The sequence below is a fragment of the Chlorocebus sabaeus genome, chromosome 1 (assembly GCF_047675955.1).
Source record: "Chlorocebus sabaeus isolate Y175 chromosome 1, mChlSab1.0.hap1, whole genome shotgun sequence".
In the NCBI taxonomy this organism is placed as follows: Eukaryota; Metazoa; Chordata; class Mammalia; order Primates; family Cercopithecidae; genus Chlorocebus; species Chlorocebus sabaeus.
The window spans coordinates 14,522,664-14,545,705 of NC_132904.1; the positions used below are offsets into that span (position 1 = coordinate 14,522,664).

At 43.3% G+C, this 23,042-nt stretch overlaps 1 protein-coding gene and 1 long non-coding RNA gene across 5 annotated transcripts in view; one reads left to right on the forward strand and one right to left on the reverse strand.

Moving 5' to 3' along the window:
• The window catches only part of LOC103235005 (glycine N-acyltransferase-like protein 1), a 53,765-nt gene extending 42,872 nt beyond the window's left edge, over window positions 1-10,893 (reverse strand). For both annotated transcript variants that reach the window (XM_073016076.1, XM_073016075.1), the window contains exon 1: window positions 9,279-10,893. The gene's annotated coding sequence lies outside the window, so the exon portion shown is untranslated. The remainder of the gene's footprint in view (window positions 1-9,278) is intronic.
• Window positions 10,894-11,000: 107 nt separating this feature from the next.
• On the forward strand, window positions 11,001-22,217 carry LOC103235069 (uncharacterized). 3 transcript variants are annotated; one of them, XR_012093103.1, is made up of 6 exons: window positions 11,001-11,585; window positions 12,094-12,458; window positions 16,675-16,813; window positions 17,030-17,105; window positions 21,255-21,380; window positions 21,778-22,217. It is a non-coding gene; the product is annotated as an uncharacterized lncRNA (long non-coding RNA). The 3 variants fall into 3 exon arrangements; XR_005240597.2 differs by having other exon boundaries at window positions 11,001-12,458; XR_012093104.1 differs by having other exon boundaries at window positions 11,001-12,276.
• The last annotated feature ends 825 nt before the right edge of the window (window positions 22,218-23,042 follow it).

Genomic DNA, 23,042 nt, shown 5'->3' on the forward strand with positions numbered 1-23,042 from the left:
TCCAAACCGTACTGGGTCAAACAGTATTACAAAAAATTATCATTTTATCAAATTCTAATTTCCCGTTACTGTATCAGACACATGCAAACTGTCACTAAAACACAATCCAACTGCTGCAGGATCAAACCTGCCTTAAAAGTGTACAAACTGAAAGTGGTGGGGTGCTTCCTCTCTCCATCGATTGGGCTCAATCAACCTGCAAATGAAAATTCCTTCAGAATTTCTCAAATGGCGAGGAACTGATCCCACTGTATGGTAACCACAAAAGACACTTGCTTCCCTGGACACACACACAATGACAAGCCTCTAAGAGTGTCTATACTGAAACAGTCACGGTACTTCCCTGTCTTCATCAGTTGGGCTTGTTCAACCTGCAAGTGGAAATTCCTTTAAAAATTTCCCAAACTGAGAGGAGTAAATCCTTCTTTCTGGGCCCACAAAGGATATTCACCTATCTGGATCCAGATATCAAATTTCAAAGACAGTTCTTCCAAGGCAATCAGGAACATGTTTGGAGTCAGTTGCAGCTGTCTCCAGAGAGAGGGAACTCATCTCTAGCCAAAATTGGACAAGCAGCTGCTTAGGAGGGCTTTGAGACTCCTGGTCCATGGTAGCCAAGCCAAATTGTTCTTGGTCGAGGAACTAAAATCTATTACTGAAACACAAGCGGGGTGGTCTAGGTCTGGCAGCTCACCACACAGAAAACCAATCAATATTACCAATTATTGCCAAGAAAGAAGGCTGAATTGGATGCTATAGCAGAGGGGATGGGAGTTCTCTCTCAAATCCATCTCTCTGACCAATGAAAATTATGAGTTTATATAGCAGGAAAGAAATGTAACAATCTGCAGAAAAACAGGAACTCAGGAGACCTAGGGAAGCCATGATGATTTATGAGAAGCCTGGTGTCCCATTGTATGGATGGGATCATCTGGGGGGTTTCAGTTCTTTGATACTATTTGAGGGACCCAGGGGTCATTTACTAAGGATGAAATTCATATTAAACAAATGGAAGTTTCAAGCTTTAAGACCACAAGGGTCAATTTCTATGTTTATACAAAAAAAACACTATCCATGGGACTACAGGGTAGGTATCAATTCCAGTTCCAGTGCTAGCTCCAATCTGCATCAAGTCTGCCTAGGCTTCCGACAAACTCTGTCTCAGGACCTTGGCCAGCAGAATAGCTTCCTTTCCCATCAGTAGGCTTCTCTCCCATCTGTAAGGTTGCTGAGCTTGTCAGTTTCTTAGACCACTTCAGTTCCAGAGAAGACTCCTTTGCATCAGCCTTTTGGTCCAGCTCTGGAGTCTCTCTAGATCTCAGCCCATGCTTATGGACCCCTGTGTCTTTCTCTCAGAAACACATGCTATCTGACACAGTGGTTACTCTGCAGGACTCCAGCAGGGGATTCCCCAAGTCCACTCCTTTGATGTAGTCAGTCTATGGATCAAAAGTGAAAGGTTTGGCCTTACGTGTCTCTGAGTCTGGGCTCTCTGGGCCTAGCTCAGTTCTGGTATCAGTCCCATCATACTCAGTATTAGTCATAAGTGACTTCCCAAAATATACATGGTGGATTGGATTCTGGTAGGAACATGGGCTGTCTGAATGGAAGCAATGAATTCTGGTTTCATGGGTGCTGAGTTTATGCTTAGCACTGGGCTTTTCAGGCTGAGAGACCTCTGATTATAGGTCTCTCCACATCACTAGGCTTGAATGTTCTTCCAACCTTTGGGACTCTGCAGGTCCTTCGTGGGTTATTGGTGGAGTAGTCACCTAGGAGAGCTATTAGGGCATGGCCCCACTTTCAGACAGAGTCCCAAATTTGAGATTCTAGTGTTATCACCCAATAGTACTGAAACTCAGGCAGAATAAAGAGAACACATACACCATAAATTACATACTGCCGAGAGTCCACCCTGAATTTATGCTTTATAATTCCTGTACTGGTCTTGTGAGTAGAAAAATAGTATTGCATGGCATTTTTGTTGTTGTAAACACACATTTATAAAATATACACATTTTAAAGCTATTATATTATCAATGTTTTGGTCTATGTTTATTTGTTGGTATACTTCACACTACAAAGCGTGGCAATAAGCTGGCCATTTCTGAACCCCTGTGGAGCCCAGAAATTTGCTTATGGCAGGGAATGGGAACTGCAAGGCTTAGTGTCTATGTGAGCCTGGTGGAGCCCCACCCTCCGTGTACTCTCACAACATGTCAAGGGTCTCTGCGATGCTTCTTTCATATTAATGTCTTTCATTAATCTTTAGCAATGTGATACAAGGATGCGGCAGCCATCTTAGGAAGATATCTGATAGCTGTTGGCACCTATCTATAAAATCTGATGACTTCCTAGGAATTCTGAGGAGACTTGCCTTTGCAAGATCTTTTGGAGGACTTTGGAGAGACCTAAAGCTCAAAGAAATCATTCTATCCCAATCTAAGTTACAATAAATTCTTTCAAAGTTACCTTGAAGCAGTGACTAGATGCTTGTACATCTCTTCTGTGTGGTAGTACATTCCTGATTTCTGTTCACCAGTGAACTCTCCAAGAGACTCTCATACTCTCAAATCTTGGGGAAATTGTTTTTACACCGGAAATCTTTCTAGGGAAACAGTTTTCTTTACTGGTTTCTGAGATGACAGGAAGACACTGGAACCTGGGGTTCCCCTGAAACACTTGCTCTATCTCAGAATTCCTAATGAAGTTCCTTCTGATGGTTCAAAGAAGCACCCTAATGCTAAATTCAGGTGCTTTGGTGATTGAGCAGATTCTTCACATCTGGACACTCAGGAAGGGGTTGTTTATCCAGTTAGAGGACCTTGAACTGACGGTGGCTTTAGATGTGGCTGCACCTCTATGTAGCGAAAGAAAGTTGTTTTAACTGACTGGTGGCTGGTGGGAAGGCATAGAAGAGTCAAGTACACACAAGTTCTTTGGGGTCAAAAAGCCTGATAGCACCAATTTAAATGGATCCCAGAAACAGATAAGGGTCTCTGGAGTTTGATATAAAAGACAATCTGCCTCTGTAGAAAAACTTGATCACGAAGTGGCATCCTGAAGCTTTTACAGAGGAAGAAAGTGGATGTTTAGGGACTTCCTGGAGAGAACAAGTCATGCCAAACTGTTCTGGGTTGGTGATGAGGTTTCAATGCCTCCAGAGATATCAGGATGTGGTATATGGTTTTAGCTAGATCAGGGAATTGGGAAAGTGTGGGATCCACAGGACATGTTTTCTTGGTTTGGGGTATCCTAGAACATTTTAAAGCTCTCTGATGCCTTCTAGTTATCTTAAACTTTAAAGAAGAGAAAGACAGAAATTTTGGATGTACTAGGAAATGAAAGGGGACTCTCTCTGTTGCTCCTAAATATTTTCTTCCTGATTCTTTCATCTCCTGTTCCCCATTTTTCTACCCCAAATTCAGCTTACATTATTTGCTTAGTTCCTGCTAGTGCATTCTCTAAATCTATGTCCTAACACTGTGGTTAAGAAAGACACACGAAGCCTTCTTCCTTCATCCTTTGTGACCAAAACGTTGATCTGAGCACCTGCCTAACTTGTTGAAAGAGAGAAAAATCAGATAGGAGGTTCATTAGTGATTGTCTAGTCTCAAGAAGCTAAGTCCTGGAAAGTGGACACACGATTGCATGTGCAAAACTGAGATCACAACCCAAACGTTCTGAATCCCAAGTCATTGTTCTTTGTTTTGTAAAATTCTGGTTTTCACTTTGTGATGAATTTTGCAGATTGTGCCTCCACATATCTCATCATGAGTCTCTTCCTCTTGAGACTTTAGTTGAATTAGTTTATAAAAAATATTTGATCTGGAAACTTGTCTCTCCCTCTAGCCTGGTACTGGCTTGAATATCTTGAACAACAAGTAATATTATCTTAAGGGAAAATTTGACTAATCCATCTTCAAATATGTATTTTTATTTTTTCTAGGCCAACATATTATTTCTCTTATTATACTTACCATCAGAAAGTCTGGAAGTTCAGTAATGATCAGAAATCTGAAATACAAGTCATACTTCATGGAGAAAGACGCCAATAATATTTTTCCTCTATTGTTTTTATCTGTTTTTTTTGTAGAACCGCTTTATTGAGGTATGATTGACAAACAAAAAGCTGTATGTGTTTAGTATGTAAATCTTGATGAATATAGAGATGAATATATACAATATACCGATGAATACATACCCATCACTACAACCTATAGCATAAACATATTCATCACCACCAAATTTTTGTCTGCTCTATTATTATTGTGGGTATCTATGTGTGTTTGATAAGATCATTTAATATCAGATCTGCCATCTTTCTTTCCAAATCAGTAGAAAAACCGTCTCTGATGCAGCTGAGGCACTTTGAAAATCATTACATAGAAATCTGATTGGATGCCATAAAACTGGACATCAGCAAAATGTCAGAATGGGATTTTCTATCACTTATCCTCACACAGAAACATCAATTTAAACAACTATCTATGCACAAAAATACCTTCATGAGAGTTTAGGAAACCAGGTAAAGGATTACAGAATCTGTGTGTAACAGAGAAATAACAAAAGATGAATTGAAGAGCATAGGAAGAACAATTTTACGTTACCTGTGTCACCCCTCCCACAACACCAGGCAGCAGAGCACAGAGAGAGGCACTCTTTGTGTGGAAGTAGAAAAGGGAAGTGGTCACTGAGCTTTGCCTTGGACCCCAACACAGAGCCTGATTCAGTGAAATCCAGTAGTAGGTATGTTCCTGTGGCCTCAATCTCCAGGCTGGTACCTGCAGACTGAGCCAGACCAGATCCCACAGCCCAGGCTCCAGGCTTGCCTGGTGGACTTGGTTTCTGGGTATATCCTAATGCCAGGTCTACCCCAGTGCCTTAGGTGTCAGACTGTCTCTGGGATTAGTCCAGGCCAAGTGACTCCAGGCTCCAGACTACTCCCAGGACCAAGCCGGCTTTCACAACTCCAGGTTTCAGCCCAGTCCAGGACCAGGCTGGCCCCAGTAACTCTAGTCACCAGGCCAATGTCCATATATTCAACATCCAGGCTGGCCCCTGTGAATACAGGCTCTAGGACTGCCTAGTGCCAGGTTAGCCCCTGTGTTCACAGACCCCAAGTCCACCCTAGGACTATACTGGCTCACAGCAATCCAGGATTCAGGCCCAAGCCAGTTCCAGGATGGCAGCTATAGCCCTAGTCCTTAGCCAGGTATCTGGCAAGAATCTGCAGACTCAGGCCCCAGGCCTGCCTAGGGCTATGCTTGTTTTTGCCACCGCACTCTCCAGGCCAGTTCCTATGGTCTCATGCTCCAGTAAACCCAGGGTCCAGGTCCATCACAGCTGACTCCAGTATTGGGATGGTTCCTACAGACCCAGTATCTAGGACTGCCTCTGTGGACCTAGGTTTCAGTCTAGTTCCTACATCCCTAGTGTCCAGGCCAGGCTTTGTGGCCCTAGTGCCCATGCCAGCTTCTGAAGACCTTAGTTCTAGGCCAGATCTCACACACTCAGCCTCCAGGCCATTCCACAGGTTTTGGCCAGCCCCTGTGGCTACAGGCACCAGTCTAGCACCTATGGTCTCAGGCTCTAAACTGGACCCATCCCACCCCAGCCCTAAGCCAGCTTCAGGTTGCAAGCTGATTTTTGTGACCCAGGATCCAATAAACTCAGGGCTCAGCTGTGTTCTAGCAGACCCAGGGTACAGGCCGAATTCACTTGACCATGATGCCAGGCTGGCCATCATGGACCAAGACTCTATGACCATCTCTGAAGACTCAGGCTCCGGGTCAGCCTCCATCTACCAAGATCCCAGGCCCATTTCCCAGATTCAGGCTACAATCCAGCACCAGTACCAGGACAGTCCCCATGGACTCAGTTTTCAGGCTCTTCCCAGCAGACTCAGACACTAGGCTCATTCTAAAACCTGGCCAGCCCCTGTAGACACAGGCTCAATGTCCACCTGAGAGCCATGTTAGCCCCTGTGGAGCCAGGATTCAATCCAGCACCTATTGGTACAGGCTCCTTGCAGCCTTTATAGACGTAAACTTTGTGTTCATCCCCACATATTCAATGACAAGATCCACTCTAGTGGATCCAGGCTTCAGGCCCAACTGTACAGACCCAGGAACCAGGCCACCTGCTGACACAGGCCCCAGGCCAGTCTGCCTGAGGACTTCCACAAAAAGTTTACCTACAGACCACAATAGACACCCTACCAAAAGTTGCTGGATGACTGGGAAAGGGTTTTTGTAGAAAAAGCCAGTATGCAAGGACTAGAATAAGTTTGTTTTCCAAATGTGCAGACATGAAGGCACTGCCTAAAAATCAAGATCAAGAACAATCAGGGAAAAATGATACTACCAAAGGGAAAAAAATCTTAACCAATAGCTCACCCTAAAGAAATAAGGTTTATAACCTGTCTGTCAATGAATTTAAAATAATCATCTTTAAAAGGTCAGTGAGCTACAAGAGAACACAGATAGATGACTAAAAAGAATCAGAAAAATAATACATGAACATAACTTAGAAGGAAATTATTGTGAAGCCTGAAGTATTGTATGTAGTCTACATAAATAGAGGAGTAAGCCTGGAGGGAGTAAAATCAGGAGGCACAGCTGGGCTTAGATCATTTAGTAGGTAGGTGCAATTGAATGAGCTGAGGTTTTAGGAATAGTGAATTCCTTTTTATCTTGGTGCTCTCCCATCAGTTCATGTTTTCAAATATTTATTGCCCAAATCTATCTCCACAGCACTGAACTCTCATCTAAGCTCCAGATATTAATATTTTGTTGTGTCTTTGACATCTACTCTTGGATACGTCAGAGGCATTTCACTCTTAACACCTTTAAAACCAGAGTCATAAAATTTAATCGTGCCCCTCTTCCTGTGTTCCTGAATCTGACAATGATGTCATTACGCATTTGATTACCCAAGCTAGTATCCTGTGGATACTCCTCAGCTTCTTTATCTCTTATATATTGTTTTGAAAAAACTATGAAACATATTCTACATGCAAAAGCAGTTCGTGGCAGCCTATATTTCATATAATAAACATCCATGTATCTCCTTCCCAACTTAAGAAATTGCACACTACAAATTATTAGAGGCATACAGAGTGTTCCTCCTTCATCTTATCTCCCTTTCTCATTCTCATGGACAACCACTAAGTCTGAATTTGTTTTAAAATTATTAGTGTCTTACACTTATTTAGTGACATATACATATGTAGTAAAAGTATAAAGACTACACTGTTTCATTTTGCTTTTGATTTTACATAAACACATCCAGCTGAATGTGTTCTGTGATTTGTACTACTTTTTTGAGGTTCATTCTAGTAGATGAAATTCTCCATCCACTTTTACAGTTAGAGAGAATTCACTGAAGAAATCAAATGCTTATGCACATTCCAGGGTTTTTATACTAAAAACTGGACAGTTTTGCTATGAATATATTATAATAGTTACTGCCATATTATTTTAAAAAATTGTTGTACCACCTTGCACTTCCACCAGTGAGAAATGAGAGTTCTCATTATACTACGTCTTCATCAAAGCTGGGTATTATCCATATTTTAATATTTGTCAATCGTGTGGGTGACAAAGGGCATCTTATAGAGGGTTTCAACAGTAGTTTCCTAATTACTCATGGAATTGAACACTTTTTTATGCTTCAGACTCTAAAATCGTTGTTTATGTCTTTTGCTCTTTTTTTTTTTTTTTTTTTTTTTTTTGGTGACGGAGTCTCCTATGTCACCCACAATACAGTGGCGTGATGTCGGCTCACGGCAACCTTGATCTCCCAGGTTCAAGCAATTTTCCTACCTCAGCCTCCTGAGTAGCTAAGACTACAGGCACACACCACCACACCTGGCTAATTTTTGCATTTTTTTTTTTTTAGTAGAGACAGGGTTTCATCATATTGGACAGGCTGGTCTGGAACTTCTGACCTCCTGATTCGCCAGCCTCTGCCACCCAAAGTGTTTTGTTCATTTTTCTACTGAACTGTTATTCTTTTTAGTATTGATTCTACAAGTATTTTAATATTGTAGACATAAATTCCTTATTCATCACATGTATTAAACATGTATTCTAAGTTTCTTCTTGATTTTTCATTCTCTGTTGTCATACAGGAGATGTTAATTTTCACGTTGTCAAGTTTATTAACCTTTTTATGTCATTAGAACATCTTTCATAGGATATATATTTTTTTCTAAAAATTGTAAAGGTTTGCTCTTACCATTCAAGTTCATAATCTGGAATAACTTTTTGTATATAGCTTGAAGTAGGTATCACTTTTTATTTTTTGCATATGGATAACGAACTGCTCCAGCGATACTCACTGAATTGTTCATTTTTTCTCCACTGATCTGTACTGCCAGTTTTGCCACATAAGATTGTTATGGGCTGAACTGTGTCCCTTCATAATTCATGTTACAGTCCTAAACCCTAGTACCTCAAAATGTGACCTTATTTGGACATACAGTTCTTGTTGATATTCTTAAAGTTAGTAGTAGTATAGGCCCCTAATCCAATATTCCTGATATTCTTAGATAAACTTAGGAGTTTATAGATTTCTGTTTTCTGTAACTAGTAACTTCAAGTATTCTGTTTTTATCTAAGCAGCACAGGAAAGGTCATGAGATGCTTGAGCAGGCCTGGACTACAGCTATTTAGGCTCCATAGCAAAGGTTATGAGATAAGCCCTTGTAAGGCACTAGAGTAAGCCTAGATAACAGCCATCTGGGCTGCATAACAAGAGTCACATGTAATCCTGAGTTATGCACCTGTCACAATTTGATTGACTGCCTTTCTTCTGCCTCTGTATCCTTGCTTTCATGCCACTACGCTTCACACTGCTGTAAGCTTGTTTCAAGGTAGCCCATCTCAGAACTGTGTATAAAAGTCAGGTGCTGTCTTTGTTCTGGGACCAGTGTTTGGCTGTTAATCTTCTGGGTCTGAATGCACTTAATAAAATCCTCCTGTTTTACCCTGTTGAAAAGGAACAGGAAAACAACTACCCAAAATGAGCAGATGTAACAATTTCTGAGGCTCATACAGGACTAGGAATAGTTTCAGTTCCCAAAATCCGACTAGAAAACTTCATAATTCATGAAGTGTCAGGGAGAGTACTCAGAAATTATAGCTTCCATAGTGGGACAAAATTAGCCCTAATTCTGGTCCCACCTAACAAATAAATGCAAGCTTTGAAAGTATAAAATTGTTTCCGTGTAAAATAACATTGGACTAGAAGAAAGCTCAAGAATAAGCAGATACCTTGAAGGATTCCAGGCCAGTGTCTCAAGGAAGGGCAGCAAGGCAAAGCTGGTTGGATTTCAAGATTTAAGGAGACAAAGCTGAAAGACCAAGGTGACCAGAGATCACAGGCAACAGACCTGGCGGGAGACCTGCAGAGAGAGAGAACTCAGGATATGTGGGGAAGGTTCCCCTAAAGTATTCAACTGTGTACTGATCAGAGCAGTGGCTGAGAAAACTTCCCAAGGCCAGGAAACAACCACCCTAAAACTATTATACTGTAACTATCCTCCAACCCTCTCCCTGTATCCCTTTTAAGGATCCCTGTTTCCTCATTTCTAAATTAAGGAGTTTGGCTCAGATCAAACTTTCATTGTTCCTGTGAATTGGTTCCTCTGAGCTTTTTAAAAAGGACTCCAGATCCCACCCTCACAGACTCTGATTCAGTATGTCGGGGTGTGGCTGTGGAATCTGCACTTTTATCTACCTCGCCCTACAACCCCCACCTCAAATGCGCACCACGTTGTTAAAACAACTGTCTATGTCACCCCAGCATGACCTAAATTCTTTCCTAATGCCCCAGAACCTACGAAGGTAACCTGTGTTTGCAGCTCTGCTTGCTTACAGAAACAAAAGCTGGATGTCAGCAACCACCGTGCTACAAGATGGGAAAGGAGCTCAGCAGTGCTACCCTAACCTGAATCCTTGCTAATTATCATACCTAAATCTCTGCCCCCCAGGGAAAAAGGAACCTTGCTAGGCACATGTAATGCTGAGGGACAACAGAAAGTATGAGACTGCCACAGTCAACTCTTCCTGGAAAGCCCCACCTCTTTCCAGGAACCCTTGCCCTCAGTCTCCACCTGCAAGCCCTAAAAGACCTTAAAAAAGCACCACCTCACTACACCCCACACATCTTGAGCAGGAACTTCCCTTCTCCATTCCTTGATCAGTGATACAGTTTCTGTTCTGCTTAATTGAACGTGGTCTCATGCTAAGTGTGTGAAGGCACCGGGCAGGGAAAGGACCCACCAGTGTCCAGCGACTCTCTTGAGATTCAGGAACACCCAGACAATCTGCAAGTATCTTTTCAGGAGTAAAATTCTTGGCCTTTGACGCCGAGGGGCGGGAAGGGAATTACCACAACGGGCGCGGGACCCAGCTCTCCATCCAAAACCTCCTTGACTTTGGGCTGAGGTCCTTCTGCATACTGGCTTTGCCAGTCATCCCCCTAAGAACTCCAGGTCCAACCTAGGACCAGAAAAAACACTCACAGAACCAGAGAGTCTGTCCACACAGTGCACGTGCCGGTGCCCGCCCCTCTGGATTCACAGGTGCTGCGAAGACTGCTCTCTTGTCGCTCTCAGCTGAACTTTTCTCGCCTGGAAGATCAAGTCCCTGAGCGGGAGGATCCTGGGAATTGACCTTCTCGCTGGCCAATAGACAAAGAGTCTCTGGAGGCTGTTTTCTCTCATTTGATGAAAATGACTCATCTCTCATCTACTTTGGAAGCCAATTAACATCTCTGGAGACAGTGATTGCAGGGATGCTAAGGGGTAAGAGCGCACACCTGCGCCTTGCTTAGGTGGGTCGGAAGGCCGTGTGGAGGAGTCTGCGCACCCACCCGCCCACCCTCCCTATTTGTCCGGATGGTCCATCCGGGTCCCAGCGATTCCCGGCGATCCCCACCCCACCCTCACTCCCCCCAGCCCCTCTCCCCCGCCCCCCCCCCGCCCACACGCACCACTTAGTCCATGGCCAGCTCCCGCGCCCCAGGATAAACTAAGCAATCACTGCCCTGCTGCTTTCGGGTCGTCAGCGTCCCCTGTCTCCGAGTGGAGGCCAAGGAGGAACTGCGCACAGCTGTGGGGGTGGCAGGCGCCTGGCGGTTTCGCGCTTTCCCAGCCTTTTGATTGCGCAGGAGTAGCGCGCTGGCGGGAGCTGCAGGGCAAATAGCCCGCCCGGGTGCTTTGGTGTGTGGCACTTGCTGCCATTCTGCCGCTGTAGGGTGAGCGGCGGTGGCGGGACGAGCATCCAGGCGGCATCCGGCGGCAGCAGCAGAGACGGCTCCACCCTGATGACGCAGAAGCCCAGCCTCCAGCCCAACTGCCAGTCCCAGAGCAGGCTGCACCTCCGTCAGCGTGAGCTCTAGAGGGAGTCGGCCTGCTCCACAAATGATCCAGCTCTGCGGAGGGCCTCGCGAACACAGACAACGCCAACCTGGACAAGAAAGTGGCCAGCACTGCTTAGGCGGCTTCCCACGACGCGCTTTGCTGAGTGCGGAACTTTATCCTTCAGATGAAGATGCCAGAGTTGGGCATCCCCAAAGTGAGGATCAAAGAAGTGCTTTGCATGGAGCTTGAGAAAACATCTTACTGTTGAAGAACAGAACGTCTTACTATCTAAGAACCTGAATAGGAGATGCCTTCAGTAGTGGGTGTTTGAAAAGTTGGTCAAAGAAGGGGAGAAGATGGTTGATTAAGGCGGGATGGTGACAATTATTTTATAACTTATAGAACGACAGATGTTTATGTAAAAGTTGATAGTTTGGGTGGAATAATCATGAGCGTGTTTCTGAACTTAATGTAAAATATCCAGAGACCCCTAAAATCACTGCTTAAATTACACGGGCCTTGTGGTGTTTGGAAAGAGAACACTTTGGAAGTATAATTGTAAAAATAATTTTATACAGAAAAAGAAAAGAGAAAACTTAACGACAGGTTTCTCAAATCGCTGTTATTCTTGAATCATCTGAAAGCAGTACACGTGACTGGCACCAATACCTATCAGAGAGTAAATCATTGCACAAAGAGACTTGATTTTCTTTTCATTACAGAATCTGGAGGAAAAAAGCTATGAAAAGCAAGAGGTGGTAGAGAATGCTGTTGCCGAAATTGCCTGACGTCACTGGAGATAATTTGCCCTGGAAATAGCGCTCCTAAGGGAGAAGCATCTGCACATTCCATTAGCATAAAGCACCTGGTCGACCATATGAAGAAGTCTGGATTTTGGTTTAAATGTGAAGTTTATTTTAAATGGAGGATTTGAAGCAAGGGAGAAGTTATACCCTGACATATTTTTAAAAATCACTTTGGCAGCTGTGCGGGGGACAAACTCTGGGAGGACAAGAGTAGATGTGGAAGGGAGAAGGCGACTAAGAGTCTGTCCCAGGATTGCAAAGATTTCAGAGCCCTGCTTCAGGTGGTACTGGTGGAGGTGTTAGAAATGGCTGGATTCCACATATATTTTGAAAGGCCAGCACATGGAATTTGCTTATGGATATTCTATAAATAAGAGGAAAAGAGGGCTCAGTGATGATTCCTAGGCTTTTGACTTGAGCAACTAGAAAGATAAAATCTCCATTAACTGATATGGGGAAGACTGAGGAAGGAGACGCTGTGTATGCCAGGATTGGGGTGTGTGTGTGTGTGTGTGTGTGTGTGTGTGTATCAGTAATACTACTTTTGACATGTTGATTTGGAGATGCTAATCCACGCCAACTAAAAAATAAGGAGGGAAGTGGACATTCAACACATGAGGGTGAATGGCTGGGGAGCCTTAAGAAGGGGCCAGAGGCTGAATCTGGGAGGGAAGAAAATAGATCAAAATAAAAGACACATGGAGGGAGAAAGATGGGGAAGCTGGGGCTTATGATGGTAACAATGTTGGCCATTAACTGAGAATTTTTTTTTTTTTTTTTTTTTTTTTTTTTTTTTTTTTTTTTTGAGACAGAGTCTTGCTCTATTACCCAGGCTGGAGCACAGGAGGATTATCTCTGTTCCCTGCAACCTCCACCTCCTGGGTTCAAGCGATTCTCATGCCTCAACCTCCTGAGCAGCTAGTATTACAGGTGCCTGCCACTACGCCCGGCTAATTTTTGTATTGTTAGTAGGGATGGGGCTAGGGTCGAAATCCTGACTTCAGGTGCTCTGCCCGCCTCAGCCTCCCAAAGTGCTGGGATTACAGATGTGAGCCACCATGCCAGGCCTGAGAAATTGCCGAGAACAGCTCGGACGTGGAGACCCTAACCCAGCAGCGCTAGAGGAATTAAAGACACACACAGAGAAATATAGCGTGTAGGGTGGGAAATCAGGGGTCCCACAGCCTTCAGAGCTGAGAGCCTCGAACAGAGATTTACCCACATATTTAATGACAGCAAGCCAGTGATAAGCGTTGTCTCTATAGATTATAGATTGACTAAAAGTATTCCTTATGGGAAACAAAGGAATGGGCCAAAACAAAGGGATGAGCTCTGGCTAGTTATCTGCAGCAGGAACATGTCCTTAAGGCACAGATGGCTTATGCTCTTGCTTGTGGCTTAGGAATGCCTTTAAGCAGTTTTCCGCCCTGGGTGAACCCGGTGTTCCTTGCCCTCATTCCAGTAAACCCTAAACCTTCAGCATGGGTGTCATGGCCATCACGAACATGTCACAGTGCTGCAGAGATTTTGTTTATGGCCAGATTGGGGGCCAGTTTATTGTCAGATTTGGGGGCCTGTCCCCAACAAGAAACGTAATTAAAGTACAGAGAAAATTAAAAGGGAGAAGAAAGTTCATGGAGAGATTTACAGCAAATGATAAATACAAAAGTCTGCCTTGTTTCCCAGACCCCTTGTCTCTTAAGTGCCCTGTATTTTACCTCCCAGTGAACCACTCTTGTCCCTTTGTAATGGCGCTCCAAGCAGCACTGCCACAAACCCAATTCCAGAGCTTCCCTGCCCCTTGAGCCTAGGAATAGCCATGCTTCTAATTCCTCTTTATTCGCTCATCACTGGAGTAGCAACTGAACCACACGATTGGAATAAGTAACATGATGTCATTTTTGGTAGCAATCTTCCATTTCTTCCTTATGTATAAAATAGACCCTCATGGAGAAACTAACTGCCTAGAGCTATGGGTTCAGAGAGTAGAGCTCCAGCTTTGCTTTCCTCTTTGCAGCTGTGCTCTGAGAGATTTGATGCAATCCCACTGCAGTTTGACATGAGTGACAGAGTAGGGATGCTCAGGGAATGTGTTGAGCCACCAAGGAAGCCTCACTTCCAGCTAGTACTTATATGGGGCTGTGGAAGTTGTCTCACATTCCTGGGGACAGAGCGTTTGCCCTGAAAAGGAACATTCCCTTAGCACAAAGCATCTTGTTGGCTGGATGTTATTATAAATGTGACAAGAATACTTCTGGCCAAGTAACTGGTGGTTGGGACATTTTGTGTTTCTCAAACCCATAAAGAAGAAAAGGTCTCTTACATGGTCAGGAGAGGTGGGAATGGATCAACCACTAAGGTCAGGTCTGGTGAAGTTAGGGAATAAGGCCAGCATTTATGGAAAGTGATTTCTCCATGAACCCCTAAAAGATGCTCCTGAACTCTAATGGTAGGCTGATGTCTGTATTTAGAGTTGCAAACAACATGTTCTGGGAATACAGAGGAAGGCACCATGGCCTCTAACTTGAGAGCATATCACAGAGAAAGATTTGTATTTGGACTTGATGAATGAGAGATGAGTAGGAGTTTGATAGAAGAGAAGAGAACCATCTGGATGTACAATGGCAGAAGTGGCAGGAGGGGCTAAGGAGAATTGGCTTCTGGGGATGGGTTAGAGATAAGGGACTGGGCATCAAATTCTGGAGCCTGCAATGGGGTATGTAAAAGCTTAGATGGGATGCTCTTTTTCTCTCCTCCCATGGGTTCATAGTGGGCTCACCTCACTCACTCTTGCTACCAAGCTGCCTGATTTTACAGAGAGCTGGAGTGGGGTCTCTAACCCTCCAGCAACCGCTTGGGAGCGAGCCTTGAAGCCCTGGCAGCCAATACTTTCCATATAGACCCTGTTGCCCATCCTATCTTAGGAGGACAACGCACTCATGAGGAAGGAAACATCCACCTTCAGACTCCAGAGGCTCCAAGGAGCCTCTCTCTGTCTTCAAGAAAAGAAATATTCACTGAGCTGTGGGCGCAGGTGGACATGGTTTGGGGCCAATGTGTGGCTGGGTGGCTTCACTTCCATCCACATACAGTGATACTGAGAGATGAATGGGGTGGGGCGATCAAGATTCAGTTCAACCTCTACTTCCAGTCAGGCGGTGCTTGGTAGTTGACTCATTTTGATCCGTTTGATATTCGCAGCCACCCGCTGGGGTAGGTGTGACTGTTGCTCCTATTTCACAGATTAGGACAGGATAGTTTGCTAGAGGTCAGAAGACTAGTTGGGGGAGAGAATGGCTGTCAGTTAGGATTTTAACCTTAGAGTCTCACGTTTTCTTAGGATGTTGCAGGGAGACGTTGGGTGAATTCCTTTTCCTCTTGGGGGGTTGTCTTCATTCCCTACTTGTAAGCTAAAGAGTTCTGCCAGTTTGTGATTCTCTGTACTTTAACATTCAAACGTATCACTTGGATAGGTTTTTTAAAATGGGGATTCTGGGTACCCCCAATATATTTAAGTTCTCCAGGGTGGGGTTGAGATTCAGCTTTGCTGAGCTCCATCTGTAGAGATTCTGTTTTGATACCGTTGGTTGGACTGTGGCTGGGTAATTTGCATTTCTCAGAAATGAGGCCAGTAGGCTGGTCAACCGCCCTGCCTGCCTCTCTGTGACCCCTTCCAGGCGTCCGCGCTGCTTCTGTACTTGCATCTTGTGGAAATGAGATTGGCGCAGGCAGCCCCCTTTTAGCACCGCCCCGGGCACGCGAGCCAAGCCCTTAAAAACCGTGCCCAGCCCTAGGTTTGCAGGTACTCAGGGCAGGCGAAGGCGCTTTTATGCGTTTGGTATATTCCCGAGTCCGGCCAGCAGATGGCGAGAGAGAACCAGCCTACCAGAATAGGAAGGGGCAAGGAGGCGAGCAAGAAAAGCGGCGAGTGAAGATTGACGTTCATTAAAACCAATGGTAGCTTCCGTTCTCCGACTCTCACGCTCACCTTAATGGTTGACATCCATTAAGGCCAATGGTAGCTTCAGTTCTCAGACTCCCAAGCTTCCCATTCTCTTAGGAGGCTGCATTTATGGCGCTAAATGGAGGGACGGGCGTAGGGACATGTGCTGGAGCATGTGCTCGCTAAGGTACACCTGTTAGTCCAAGGTTGCTGCTGCTCGTAGTGGCTCAACGCTCTTTGACAATTAACGTTCCTCTCAGTTTACTAAGGCTGCCTCACCTGTCTCTAGGCAAACCTACCCCCCATCACGCTGGGTTTTTGGAGTTTTTAAAAGCGTCGCGGGGTAAAGCCAGCATTGCACTTTTCGTTTTCTTACCAGATAAGTGTTTCTGGCGCTAACAGCGGGGAGCTGCCAGGCGGGAGTAAGGGTGAAGAGACAATAGGGTGAGAGATAACAGGTGTGAAGCATCCCTTAATGCCAGCCATTGGGCTTTGGCACCTTTTATAGGTTTCTCTCAATTATCTTTTTATTTAATTCATTTTCTGTTTCACAGATTATGAAACCTCAACTAAGTTGCCCAAGGACAGCCCTTGAATAATTTTAACTTCTGTCAGACGCCAAAGCCTAAGGACTTCTGTTTTACCGAGGCTGCGTGAAATCTACCCTTGCCTATCAGGAGCTCACTGCTATAGGCAAGAGTAATCTATGAGCTTTAATTTTACATACCTAAGTTTTAACGATTTGAGCATCAACTATATACATATCTCTATAGATACATATATATAGAGAGATATATAGTATTGTAAATAACATATTAAATAATTAAATATCAAGCACACTTAATTTCTTATTTTTTAGATGAAGATGAATCTAAATAGTGGTTCAAGTATGTTCTTTGTTCACCCTAGTGGATCATCTTGGGTGTGCTTCTCAGCACCGGAGAAGTTCCTGGAGTGCTTCCTCAGACCGGAACTCTATGACCTGGTATGTGCTTGGCTCTCTTCCTTTGTTCTCCAGCGCTCTGTCAAATGCCATGCTTTTAGGGAGGCCTGTTCTGACCCCTTCCTGTTTCCTCTCCCTTTTATCTGCTCCTATCTGAAGTCTCTTTTCCTGTTTGTTCTTTCTTCCTCCATCATCTTCTGTTCCTGTATCATGTGTTGTTTCCTTTTATCTGCTCCTATCTGAAGTCTCTTTTCCTGTTTGTTCTTTCTTCCTCCATCATCTTCTATTCCTGTATCATGTGTTGTTTTTCATATACTACATCTCAGTATGTAGCAAATACGTTTATTGTTTTTTTTTTTTTTTTTCAATTTTTTGTTTCGTTTCTGTCTCCCTGCTCCAGAATGTAAGCTTCAAGAGGGGCAGTGAAGAGTTCTTAACATCCCTCACTGACTGAGAAACGGTTGGGGATGGAGGGAGAGAGCTTTGCCCAGTACGTCCTGAAATCCCCTGAGGTGGGGATGGGAGCGGAGGGATCAGAAAATGTCCATTCATTTTATGAACTTGAAGTTGGGTTAAACACTATTATTTTCTGTGACGTTTGTTGTTAATCTCAACCTGAAACCCTCATTACTAGTCATCCACTTCTTACTAACTTTGTGACCTTGAATGAAGGTTCAAGGTTCCCTTCTTTCTCTGCACCTCAGTTTCTTTATGTGTTAAGAGGAAAAACTTAAATTTGGTGACCCTAAAATGTGGGGTCATAGGGCATCCATCAGTTCCCTGAAGGTAAAAGAAAAATATTTGTGGATTTATAAAACTTCAGAAGTTATATTCTTGTGAGGGTCAAAGAAAGGTATTTGTGTATTTGAGAGTCTTCAGCTATTATATTAGTAGCATAATTACATGCAGAAAATATTGGAGAAAGAATTTTAACTAATCAAATAGGAACAGAGATCTCAGAGAGGAGCAGATAAAAAGGAGAAGAAACAATGGTGAGCCAAAAAAATCGGACAAATTTTATGTAGAGAGTTAACTCTGAATGGACAATGATAGACTCTCCAGGAATGTGTAATAAAAGTTTTAAAGAAGAATTCTTTAAATAGAAGTGACACACTACAAGGAAAATTTTATGACATCTGGAACTAAAACATCCAGGGATTGGGCTCAGGGGGATGAGGGGTAGAGAAATAAAAGCATTTGTCTCATTGAGCACACTAAGTGTGTGGTTGGGAGGAGGGAACAAAACAGCGAAATGAATCTATTGGAAGACGTCATCTTACTGAGGTACAGGAGAAAACGCTGGTGCTTTATTTTATGTAGTAGTAAAGAAATTTGTGTTCAATTATGAGCAATAGAAACAAATACTAGTGATTGAATAAAAAGTAAATAAGGGAATACAATGGATAAGTCAGTAAATAAGAGAACTTGGTGGATAAGTGAATTAATAAGAGTCCACAGTGGAGGCAATTTCCCCGGTTATAAAACATTATCTTTTCAATATACACAGGATATACTTTTCAAAAGAAAAAAAATGTATATATATAGGGGAAACAATTTTCACTCATTCTCTGGACACTCAGTACTTTTCCAGAGATAATTTATTGCTATACAAGCATAATAACTCCTTTTCAATATATTTTCCCAGCAACTAAGAAGTTCAGTGTTTGTAATTCTAATAAAAAGAGTGCTGATCTGAGCTGAAATGAAAAGTTTTACCTTAGATATATGTCTCATAAGTAGCTTTTATGAAGTCAGGGAATATCCTTAAAAAGCGATTATCAAGACTCTACAACACAAGAGTTTGAAGGCACAGGGAGATTAAGATGTAGAATACATTAGATGATATCTAGGGCCAAAGAATAGCAGGAGGGTGTGTGTGTGTGTGTGTGTGTGTGTGTGTGTGTGTGTGTGTTGGTTGGGGCAGACGGGAGCCTTTGGAGATTGCCTGTAGGCTGCCAGTGTGGTGCTATGATCTCTAGGCCCTGGTAGGTCCTTGCGAAGAGACACGGTTCTGAAAGGTTGGCACAGATATAGGTTTTCAAATATTTTTGTGATCCATAGGGGTGACCCTGAACACCATTACAAAAATTTAAAAATTTCACCCCTGGGCACACAGGTTACCCTTCTCGTGGTGGCATGGCAAGGCTTGATTTGCAAGAGTTTCTTTTGGACCGTCCCCAATTTTTCCCTTTAAAAATAGGAGGTCCTTCACATTGACGCAGGAAGGAGGAAATTATCCCTTCTAACCGACTTTCTCATCTTCATTCCAAGATCTCTAGAAAGGCACAGCACGCTTGGTTTTGAAATCTGTAGAATTTTAGTGCTGTCCATTCTCCCGAGTGGATGCCTCTAGTGAAGGTAAAAGGAAAGACTGTTTGCTGCGTCAAGGGAAGATTCATATGCACATCCCAAGACTCAGATGTTATTTCAGAGGAGCTGGTGTCCATAGTAAAGTAGAACCGGCCCAGATTCATCTGCCTACAAGGGCAACCGTTTGAGGCAAATATGAGGGGACTGGCAGAATAGGAGGGGTGGAATCTTCCTGGGAGAAAGTAAAAAGAATTTTAAGTGGAGAGGGGATCAAGGTGTGAACCAAACACATGTCTTCTAAGTTCCTGTAGGAAATGTTGGAAAGGACTTTAGAAGAAACGATAAATATGTCATAGCAGGAAAACCATGAGAAGTCTTTGATAGAAACTGTTAAAAACAACAAAAAGAACAACAACAAACACAAAAATAAACACCTTTAAGTTTGAAAATGACAGAAGTTAAGAAGTGGAAAGTTGCCTGGGACATGCTTTTATTGCGGCTTCTCTGATAAACCATTCCCGACTCCATCTTATCTTTGCTTGTCCTAAGCAGCATGGTAGCCGCCGTGGCACGCATCAGACTAAAGTGGTCATTTTCGGCACTTGTGCTAGAGATGGCAGTGACGCAGAATCATTTGGGTAAATGCCAGAGGTTTTTTGTCTTACAATAAGGAAATTGAAGATGTAGACACAAAAGGAGTGGGTTTAAGAGTGGAAGGTTAATAGGCAAAAGAAAGAAGAGAGAGTTCCCTGTGCATTGGAAGGGTGCCTGAGCGGGTTTCTAAGTTTTGGGTGAGTTATGGTAGGCTTTATAGATGAGCTTGATGAGGCAGTGTCTGATTTACATAGGACTCAGAGGATTGGTTGGACCAGGTGTGCCATTTATGTGATGCATGAAGAGGCTGGTCATCCCATCCTAATCTTTTATTATGCAGATGAGGTCTCTACCTGGCCAGTGCCATGTCGCCTGAACACTTGAAGACAAAGAAAAGGGAAGAGGAGGCAAGGCATGGTAGCTCACTCCTGTAATGACAGCACTTTCGGAGGGCGATAAGGGTGGATCACGAGGTCAGGAGTTCAAGACCAGCTTGGCCAAGATGGTGAAACTTCATCTCCACTAAAAAAAATACAAAAAAGAAAAAAAATTAACCGGGCCTGTTGGTGGGCGCCTGAAATCCCAGTTACTCAGGAGGCTGAGGCAGAGAGTTGCTTGAACCAGGGAGGCGGAGGTTGCAGTGAGCCGACATCACGCCACTCCACTCCAGCATGGGCAACAGAGCAAGACACCGTCTCAAAAAACAAAAGGAAGGCTGGGCGCGGTGGCTCAAGCCTGTAATCCCAGCACTTTGGGAGGCCGAGACGGGCGGATCACAAGGTCAGGAGATCGAGACCATCCTGGCTAACACGGTGAAACCCCGTGTCTACTAAAAATACAAAAAATTAGCCGGGCATGGTGGCGGGCGCCTGTAGTCCCAGCTACTCGGCAGACTGAGGCAGGAGAATGGCGTGAACCCGGGAGGCGGAGCTTGCAGTGAGCCGAGATCGCGCCACTGCACTCCAGCCTGGGTGACAGAGCGAGACTCCGTCTCAAAAAAAAAAAAAAAAAAAAAAAAAAAAAAAAAAAAAAGGAAGAGGAAACCTCAATGTTCAATATGCCTGGCTTCCAAGTATCCCTTTTCTATTGGCATAGGTGCTGGCATTCAACTGTGCCCTGTGCAAGCTTTTAGCTTGCTTATCTATGCATGCAGCTTGATTTTTCAGGCTGATTGTTAGAAAAAAAAAAAAAAAAGAAAATTAGATGGGGGCTGCTTTTATATTAAAAGGAAAACCTTACCGAGGACTCCCTTACCCACACTAACTGCTAAATAATTTATGTTTTTAGCTCCTGTATCAGCAGTGCTTGCCCCTGACAGATGATGATCGTGGGGGACCAGGAGCCTCTAGACTTTGAGACAAGTTGCCTGCACTCACCGGTTGGAGTTTTTTCCCTCCCCAGCACCCCCTGCTGGTCAGTTTGGCAAACAGATGAACAGAAGTTCTCAAATACACAATAAGCAGATAAGCCCAGTATCACCAAAATATGAAGTTGTAATGGCATTTTGTCAAATTGTCTTTGTTATCTGCATCATCTGTTGCTTTCTGAGGGAAGTATTTTGAGTTCTCCTACTGAGACTGTGGATTTGCCTATTTTTTTTTTTGTATGTCTGTCTGCTTTTGCTATATATATTTTGTAGTTGTGTGTGAGAAAGATTCATGACCTATCTTGTGGGAGAATTCTGTATTTAGCAGATTTTCATCTTAAGTTATATTTTGCCTAGTATTGATGTTATTAGTTTGCTTTTTCAGTTTCAAATTCATTTAGTACATCTTTTTCCTTTCTTTTAACTCTTGTGTTTTTATTTCAGATGTGCTTTCTTATGTACTGACAGTGAGCCCCAAATTCATACATTGAAGTTCCAACTCCCAAAGTATTTGGAGATGGGCCTTTCAGAAGTAATTGAGTTTAGATGATGTCATGAGGGTGGAGCCCCAATGATGAAATTAAGTTCTTCTAAGGAAAGGAAGAGAGTCTGAGCCCTGCTCTACACCATGTGAGGGCACAAAGAGATAGCAGCCATCAACAAGCTGAGAGAAGAGGACTGAGAATGAAACCTACCTCACCAGAACCTTGTCATATCCCTTCCCAGTTTCCAAAAGAGTGAGAAATCAATTTCTGTTGTGTAAGCCACTCAGTCTATGAAATTTTGTTATGGCAGCCAGAGCAGATTAATGCATGCTCCTTGGACTTTATTTTTAATTCAATATGAAAAACATATGTTTTAATAAAAAAAAATTACCCCATTCATTTGTATTGTGTTTACTGATAATTTTGGACTTATTTGTGCCATATTTAAGAAATCCTCCTTCTTCTTTCCCATGCTTTCTCGTTGTTTTTTTAATCCAAGTGCATGATAAGGTTTAGGAATCACTATCTTAACAGGACCATGACGGGCTAGATAAGGGAAGCTGGCTTGCATTCAGGGAAGGGGCAGAGGAGGGAAGCTGCCAGCTGGGCTGTGCTAAGATGACCTGAGCCCCAGATCCTGCTGGATGAACATCCTCTTCTAGATACAGGACCTGCCCAAGGCACCATTTTGAAATAGGCAAATTTTATTTGCTTTGTCTTCTTTCGTCATCTGTATTAGCTTTTGCTTCTTGAGTGAAAAATATAGCTGTTTTCATATTACCCAAAGTTCCCGAGTTTATTTTTTATGTAAGAATGTTCCACCCTTTGAAATCCCAAATGGTACATTTCCTCTCTTTCTCAGACCATGCTTTCATTCAGTCAATGTAACAAATCAGCCTGGTCTTAGGAGTTTAGAAATCTGATTGGATTGATTCACACTAACCTGTAACATAGGTACCACAGCCTTCTAAGATGAAGTTTTTTAAAAAAGCTCCATGACCTACACAATTCTTTAATTGCTGGAACTGTGCACTTTAAGATCACATCAAATATAAACATTCAATTTTGTGGAGGTTTTCTTTTTTATGGAGGGATGAGAATAGGTGTTTGTTAATACTGGCAGACTTTACTCCCAAAGCCAATTCTATTAACATATCTTTTCTGTTTTAAATTTAGACTATCAGAAAGAATGAAAACGCCTTTTTTTTTTTTTTTTTTTTTTTT